This window comes from Panulirus ornatus, chromosome 1, assembly GCF_036320965.1.
Source record: "Panulirus ornatus isolate Po-2019 chromosome 1, ASM3632096v1, whole genome shotgun sequence".
NCBI classification, from domain to species: domain Eukaryota; kingdom Metazoa; phylum Arthropoda; class Malacostraca; order Decapoda; family Palinuridae; genus Panulirus; species Panulirus ornatus.
In genome coordinates, this window is record NC_092224.1 from 88,895,982 (window position 1) to 88,904,889 (window position 8,908).

Below are 8,908 nucleotides of genomic sequence, written 5' to 3' on the forward strand. Positions count from 1 at the left end.
ATATACATACACAGACATATACATATATATATATATATATATATATATATATATATATATATATATATATATATATATATATATATAAATATATATATATATACACACATGTACATGTTCATACATGCTGCCTTCATCCATTCTCGCCGCCACCCCGCCATACCTGAAATGACAAACCCCTCCCCGCGCGAGGTAGAGCTAGGAAAAGACAACAAACACCACATTCGTTCACACTCAGTCTCTAGCTGTCATGTAATGCACCGAAACCACAGCTCCCTTTCCACATCCAGGCCCCACAAAACTGTCCATGGTTTACCCCAGCCGCTTCACATGCTCTGGTTCAATCCATTGACAGCACGTCGACCCCGGTATACCACATCGTTCCAATTTACTCTATTCCTCGCACCCCTTTCACCTTCATATATGTTCAGGCCCCGATCGCTCAAAATCTTTTTCACTCCACCCTTCCACCTCAAATTTGGTCTCCCACTTCTCGTTCCGTCCACCTCTGACACATATACTCTGTCAATCTTTCCTCACTCATTCTCTCTATGTGACCAAACCATTGCAATACACCCTCTTCTGCTCTCTCAACCACAGTTTCTTTTATTACCACACATCTCTCTTACCCTTACATTACTTACTCGATCAAACCACCTCACACCTCATATTGTCCTCAAACACCTCATTTCCAACACATCCGCCCTCCTCCGCACAACCTTATCTATAGCCCATGCCTCACAACCATAGAACATTGTTAGAACCATTATTCCTTCTAACATACCCATTTTTGCCTTCCGAGATAATGTTCTCGCCTTCCACACATTCTTCAACGCTCCTAGAACCTTCGCTCCCTCCCCTACCCTGTAACTCACTTCTTCCATGGTTCCATCCGCTGCTAAATCCACTCCCTTTGAAAAACGCGCTTGTAATAGGCAAAGAATCACTAGGGCTGAAGGAATATCTCCAATATTACGCCGTCACTAGAGTCTAAAAGAGGAAGTCTAATTTGCGTGGAATATCAAGTAATAACGTGAATCAAAATCATCGTGAAATCCTCAGGTATAATTAATAATGAAAAGAATTAAAAGTTCTGTCAGAATAATAATGATAATGATAATAAATAGATATTCATAATCCTAACTCATTTAGTTTAATGTTTAACTTGGCATTTCACTGGGCATGAACTAGGGATCCAGTCGTCAAACAGCCTATCTGAAACGACACTTAGGTGATCGCGCCCATTCTTGTTGGTCAACCTGTGTTTAGCGTCTTGGCGGCGTGTTTTTACCGAGTTGGTCAGTACTTGCATAGCCAGTGAAGTGATAATACTGCACTCTCCACTGTCCTACAATAAGCAGCAATGAGGTATGTTTCGGATACTCGTGTTTTTTAATATGCTTTATTACGAGTGGATTTAAGTTTATGCAGTTGTTTTCAGTGTATGACACTTTTTTTGTGTGTATGTTCTAGACATTGCCTATCTCCACAAAGCTAAAAAAAAAAAAAAAGTTCAAGATATCACAGAGTACGTCATAGTCTAGATACAACAACTTCCACAATGTAATGGTGCTAAACACTTATTCCCAAACGTCACTCGTTTCACACCGACAAACGCGTAACAATACATTGCACCACCTCACCGCCCGGTGGACCAGCTTCACGTTTAAGTGTATTTTTATGTAAGATAAGATTATGAGTATGTCGTTTTCAAATTCACTTTGTTCATACATTTCACATGGGGCTTTCGTAATACTTTTCATTCAGGTAACATTTCTGGAACTATTAAACTTCTGTGATTTATAGAGAGATTCTTCATGTAATGATTATGTGCACGATGGTTTCCTTCACTAGGCTCTGATTATGATCTGACAGACGTAAACGTTTGTAAGCTGATGAAACCGCATATTCATTCAAGCCCTATTGATTACACACACACACACACACACACACACACACACACACACATATATATATATATATATATATATATATATATATATATATATATATATATATATATATATATATATATATATTTATTTATTTATTATACTTTGTCGCTGTCTCCCGCGTTTGCGAGGTAGCGCAAGGAAACAGACGAAAGAAATGGCCCAACCCCCCCCCATACACATATATATACATACGTCCACACACGCAAATATACACACCTACACAGCTTTCCATGGTTTACCCCAGACGCTTCACATGCCTTGATTCAATCCACTGACAGCACGTCAACCCCGGTATACCACATCGCTCCAATTCACTCTATTCCTTGCCCTCCTTTCACCCTCCTGCATGTTCAGGCCCCGATCACACAAAATCTTTTTCACTCCATCTTTCCACCTCCAATTTGGTCTCCCTCTTCTCCTCGTTCCCTCCACCTCCGACACATATATCCTCTTGGTCAATCTTTCCTCACTCATTCTCTCCATGTGCCCAAACCACTTCAAAACACCCTCTTCTGCTCTCTCAACCACGCTCTTTTTATTTCCACACATCTCTCTTACCCTTACGTTACTCACTCGATCAAACCACCTCACACCACACATTGTCCTCAAACATCTCATTTCCAGCACATCCATCCTCCTGCGCACTACTCTATCCATAGCCCACGCCTCGCAACCATACAACATTGTTGGAACCACTATTCCTTCAAACATACCCATTTTTGCTTTCCGAGATAATGTTCTCGACTTCCACACATTCTTCATATATATATATATATATATATATATATATATATATATATATATTATCCCTGGGGATTGGGGAGAAAGGATACTTCCCACGTATTCCCTGCGTGTCGTAGAAGGCGACTAAAAGGGGAGGGAGCGGGGGGCTGGAAATCCTCCCCTCTTGTTTTTTTTTTTTTTAATTTTCCAAAAGAAGGAACAGAGAAGGGGGCCAGGTGAGGATGTTCCCTCAGAGGCCCAGTCCTCTGTTCTTAACGCTACCTTGCTGATGCGGGAAATGGCGAATAGTTTGAAATATATATATATATATATATATATATATATATATATATATATATATATATATATATATATATATATATATATATATATATTCCTATGAGTCCACGGGGAAAATGAAACACACACACACACACACACACACACACACACACACACACACACACACACACACGTATATATATATATATATATATATATATATATATATATATATATATATATATATGTATTTATATATTATACTTTACCGCCGTCTCCCGCGTTAGCAAGGTAGCGCAAGGAAACAGTCGAGGAACGGCCCAACCCACCCACATACACATGTATATACATAAACGCCCACACACGCACCTATGCATACATATACATTTCAACGTATATGTCTCCATCCATTCGTCACCACCCCGCCACACACGAAATAGCATTCGCCGCTTCCCGCGTCAGCGAGGTACCGCCAGGAAACTGATTAAGAAAGAATGGCCCATACACACGTAGCGTGAGGTTAAAAGAAAGAGAAAGATGATTTGTCGGGCCTCGCCTCTGATAAAATCTTAGCTTAAAGCAGCAGAATGAGGACGTTCACGAAATGTTTTCTTTTTATGTTAACATTAGCGATGAGGTGATATAGAAACCTTGGTGCAAGGTTCTCTACTTGCACTTCTCTGGTTTCTTCCTGTTCGCTACCCTGCACACCACCCCAGTTTTCTGCAGTGTGGCTCAGTAGTTCAGATGCATCGGTTGGAATACTTTATCTTGCAAGAAATCTCGTTCTACAAGCTGGTCGCATGAAAGACTTATTGTAACTTGTGATCATCGTATATATACAAGGATATTTATCGTGTGTTGTGGTAGGGTTATTGCAGTTATATAACTGGGAGAGGAGCACGGAAACGCTTGTAAACAACAACAGCAACAACAACAATGATTTACTGAATAGGATATAAAAGACGAGGTAGCAGAGGGCAATGAGTTACTGGAGATGGAGGGTTAAAGTGAGGAAGAGGTAAGATAAGATAGGTCGAGTAATATGAGGCAGACTTGGCAGGGGTCCTGTGATGCTGGTGATGGTAAGAGGCGTGGCTGCCGAGCCAACGTGGAGCTCCTGTAGGAGGAGGTTGTTATGGCACGTATTGCGGCTCCTGGAGTGCGCGGCGACTGACGGTTTGTGGTTGGGTTGCAGGAGGCTGTTGGAGTTTTGTGTGACCTTAGATCCTTTGTTGTTACAGCTGCTGCTCGTGACGGGCGGAGGCGATGTCCCACGCGTGTCCTGCCGGAGGTGGACGTCGGAGACGAGGCACCACGATGAAACCAACCAGGAAGACGAAACGTCGGGAGTCACGTTGGGGCATCTACTGACGGAGGAGACCGGCCCAAGGGCGGCTTAAGTCTGGATTCACATCGCCAAGACTTCAGGTACCGGAGTGTTACACTTGTTGTCTGGGGGTGAGCTAACTGCCTGACTGGTTTGCTGCGTTGTTTTTGTTTGAGATTAAACCCCCTACAATTCGGGAGGTGCGGGCCCTATGATCTAGGGCGGCTCGCCGTTGGTGAGGGACCTAAACGCTGTGCCTAGGGGGTTGGGCTTATTAGCCAACCCGGCCAGCATGAGAGCCAGGCTCCCTCTAAGGCTGCGGTCATACCCGGGTATTTAAGAGGCGTCGAGGTCAGGTTTGGGAGTGGTAGCTATTCCCAATGGAAATGAAGAGACGTCGAAGTAGAGTGTCGCAAGCTCCTGACCTCTCTCCAAGCTGCTGGACTTGAGGTACAAGTCCGAGAGAGCGGCGCCTCTAGTGGAAATATTTAGGTCATCTATAAGGGGCAGCTTCCGCTGAACATCGAGTCAGGGATCACTACTGTAGGTGTGTGGCTGTAGGTTGGCCCACCAAACACATTTTTCCGAGGATTCTTAAGTGAACTCGCGTGACACTTGGTCAAGGCGACGCGTCCTCAGTGTGGAGAGCGGGGAGAGATGCCACAGATGACTTATTCATTATACAGTCCATGGAACGAGAATTATGATGTTCCATTTCATGTTATAACTCTTACAGTATTTATGACTACAATCGGGATGAATGAGTGTTCCTACGTGGTCATATACTTCTCGTGGATGTTATATTCATTACGCAAACTTAACTAGTTTCCTGTCATGTTGAATGTTTGATGAGGGTTCAACACGTGAGAAGTATAGCTTGATATGAGACGTCAGGAAGTTTGAGGTCAATGATGGGCTTTTTCATGAAGTGTGGTGTAAGTGTGGTGCTAGTGAGCCGTGAGTGTGGTGGGAGTGTGGCGCGAGTGAGCCGTGAGTGTGATGGGAGTGTGGCGCGAGTGAGCCGTGAGTGTGGTGGGAGTGTGGCGTGAGTGAGCCTTGAGTGTGGTTGGAGTGCGGCGCGAGTGAGCCGTGAGTGTGGTGGGAGTGTGGCGCGAGTGAGCCGTGAGTGTGGTGGGAGTGTGGCGCGAGTGAGCCGTGAGTGTGGTGGGAGCGTGGCGCGAGTGAGCCGTGAGTGTGGTGGGAGTGTTTCGCGAGTGAGCCGTGAGTGTGGTGGGAGTATGGCGCGAGTGAGCCGTGAGTGTGGTGGGAGTGTGGGCGTGAGTATGGTGTCAGTGTGGTTCTGTGGTGGTCGTCGTCAGTGCGGGATCTGCCTCGTATTAAAATGCTCAGAGTCTTCATCAGCAACTCGTGCAGACTTCGAGCTTGGCATCAGTCGATAAGATGACAAGAAACTCTACATGATTCGCCCCGAGGATGAACTGTGAAATAACTTTATCGAGTATACCCAACGCCATCATACTCGACTCGCTAATAGAATAATAAAAGATAATGAATGGAATAATTCCATTGCCCATCATCTGGCCATCCGACATTACAAGATTATTAGATTTACCTTACGAAATACTAATTTATATAATTAAACCCTGCATCATTACAAGATTATTAGATTTATCTTACGAAATACTAATTTATATAATTAAACCCTGCATCATTACAATATTATTAGATTTGCCTCACGAGATACTAATTTATATAATTAAACCCTGCATCATTACCATATTATTAGATTTGCCTTACGAGATACTAATTTATATAATTAAACCCTGCATCATTACAATATTATTAGATTTGCCTTACGAGATACTAATTCATATAATTAAGCCCTGCATATCATTAAAATCACCAGATGAGGCTGTATAGATCCCATTTCTTAAAATCCAGAGGAGAAAAACCCTTTTTCCATACTCTAGGTATTTGCCGGAAGGTAACAAGGAACATAGAATATATGTCTACATGAAACGGGGGACTGGTTACCATCACCTGTTATCATAAAACCACCACCACCACCACAAGGTAGTGTCTACATCCCCATAATAAAGGCGGCTTACTGACCACAACATACGGGTGCACCTGTGTGGTGTGCTGACCCCCGCCCCCTTTCTCCAGGCGTCACAGAACCTCGCTATGCACACCGCCACCCCATATCCAAGAACCGACACTTTTTGCAACAGGCTGGAAACTGTGACGTAGGACAGTTCACGCGCTGCATAATGATACTCCTTTTTTCGTATCCATCATACTTAGAAATGTTTGACAGCTTCATGGGTCATTATATGGAGAATTAGATGGTTAAGTAATTATTCAGGTGCATCATTTACCTGCTACATGGATAGTAAGAGCTGCCAATTACGACAAGCCCCACCAGATGTAACGGCCACTCTCGAGTTGGTGACATTTGCTTCTGTGGATGGAGGGAGGGACGTGTGTGTGTTTGTGTGTGTGTGTGTGTGTGTGTGTGTGTGCTATTACGGGGAGTGTGGCAGTTGTGTTATTATGGAATAACTCGGACCTGCGCCGCGCACAAGCTGCGTATAACGTCCTAATATGCGATTAACATAATTATCAGCATTTTTGCTGAGCCTCGCTTATTTTTTTTTTTTTGTATCTGCTTCATGAAAAAGTTTAGTGTATGTGTCGGCGTATTCACCCCTCGCCACTCTTCCCTCCTCGCCTTGTTCCCTTACCACTTCCTCAAACCCCGGCCTTGGTCGTCTCCCGCTCTCCTCAAGTCGTTAATATTATCATGTTAGTATCATGCACAAGTGATAGATAGATAGATGGGAATTGCTCATCTTGTTCGTAGCAAACATGCAAGACGTCTTGACTTTGGTAAAAATCGGGAACTTTCGGGGTAACTCTAGCGTACATTATATGTGAAAGCATTTCGTCCATAATGAGTTTTGCTCCAGATACTTGAGGAACCTCGTAACTTTGACCGTTCAGTTTCTGGACCTTTTTGTGCATTTTTGCATCTTGTTTCGAGCCACCAGCCACAGGATAGGTAGGAGCGCACCTGTATATTCTTTGAGATGAAAATCAAGTTTGCCGTTTTTCCCGCCTCCTTACACAGCTGTTGTGGCTCCCCTTCCCCCACCAGAGTTGTGCCAGAACCCTCCTCCCTCCTCAGTCCATATCAAACGTCAATACAGAGACCTCCTCATCTCCCTGCTGTATCATCCTACCGTCCCTTGATTTTAGTTACATAGGCACCCTTTCCTTCCCAGGGCTGAGAGGCCACTCTCTTCCTCCCAGAGAATTAATCATGGCAGCGATATACACAATACATCAGCCACGCAGCTCGCAACACACCACACTGACGCCCTTAGGAGTCCATAAATGATGCACCCTCGCGGGGGGAAAGACTATCTGTACATCGCGTCTACGTGCCGATCCTTTACGCTCGTAAACCCGCCCTCCACCTCACCGTCTTACTTCCCTTACTTGTAGTGGAGGACATGACTCTCCTCCTCACCACTGCTTTCTTACGTAAATTCTCTTTATCTCGGGGTCTTCTTTACCATGACTTGACGTCCCATCTCTCATTCTACCTGATCGACACACGAGTCTCCATGCTAAAGCTTTCTTCCAGTCACTCTACGGAATGCCTTAGGCCAGGACTGCTTAGCCCACCCCCCCTTTTTTTTTTTTTTTAAATCCTTTACGTTAGTCGCTGGAGCTGGTGATCCCCCCAGCTGAGGAGGTGATGACGGCTCATGACTTACCGGAGGCCCACTAAACTGTGTGTGTTTACATCAGCTCAGGCTGAACTATAGGTCGTGATGGAGAACTGATTGTAGGTGCAGAGTGGAGGTTATCTTGCCATTGTTCTGCAGCCATAGTTCCGCCTCCTGACGGAGGAACTACCAACTCTACAGCAGGAATCACGTTGTGACTGTACGTTGCTCTGGGCAACAACTTCACTAATGGTCGGGAACCATGTGAGAGACCATAATTTCTCACAAGACTATTATTTAGGAAACTTGGGGCACTGTATCACAAGGACTTTATGAATAATTCAATAATCATTAATTTATTTTCCCTAAGACTAATAAACTTGAATAATGAAGAAGAAAGAAAATGGGTCTACGACCGTGACAGGATTCGAACCTGCAATCTTCGGATCCGAAGTCCGACGCCTTATCCATTAGGCCACACGGTCACAAGAAATGTTGGTGCTACACGAAAAAGTATCTGTTCAGTTAGGATTAGCTACCTGGAGGTTAGCATGGATGTTGTGTAAGATGTGGGTCTGGTTGCGTGTTGTGAGGCGTGGGTCTGGTTGGTTGTTGTGTGTGGCGTGGATCTGGGTGGGTGTTGTGTGTAGCGTGGATCTGGGTGGGTGTTGTGTGTAGCTTGGATCTGGGTGGGTGTTGTGTGTAGCGTGGGTCTGGGTGGGTGTTGTGTGTGGCGTGGATCTGGGTGAGTGTTGTGTGTGGCATGGATCTGGTTGGGTGGTGTGTGTGTCGTGGGTCTGGGTAGGTGTTGTGTGTGGCGTGGATCTGGGTGGGTGTTGTTTGTGGCGTGGGTCTGGTTGGGTGGTGTGTGTGTCGTGGGTCTGGTTGGGTGTTGTGTGTAGCGTGGGTCTGGATGGGTGTTG

The 8,908-nt window shown here is 44.7% G+C and overlaps 1 non-coding gene across 1 annotated transcript; it reads right to left on the reverse strand.

The window, feature by feature from the left end:
* Nucleotides 1-8,397: 8,397 nt before the first annotated feature.
* Nucleotides 8,398-8,470, reverse strand: TRNAR-UCG (transfer RNA arginine (anticodon UCG)). Its single transcript has one exon. It is a non-coding gene; the product is annotated as a tRNA-Arg (tRNA).
* Between the last annotated feature and the right edge of the window lie 438 nt (nt 8,471-8,908).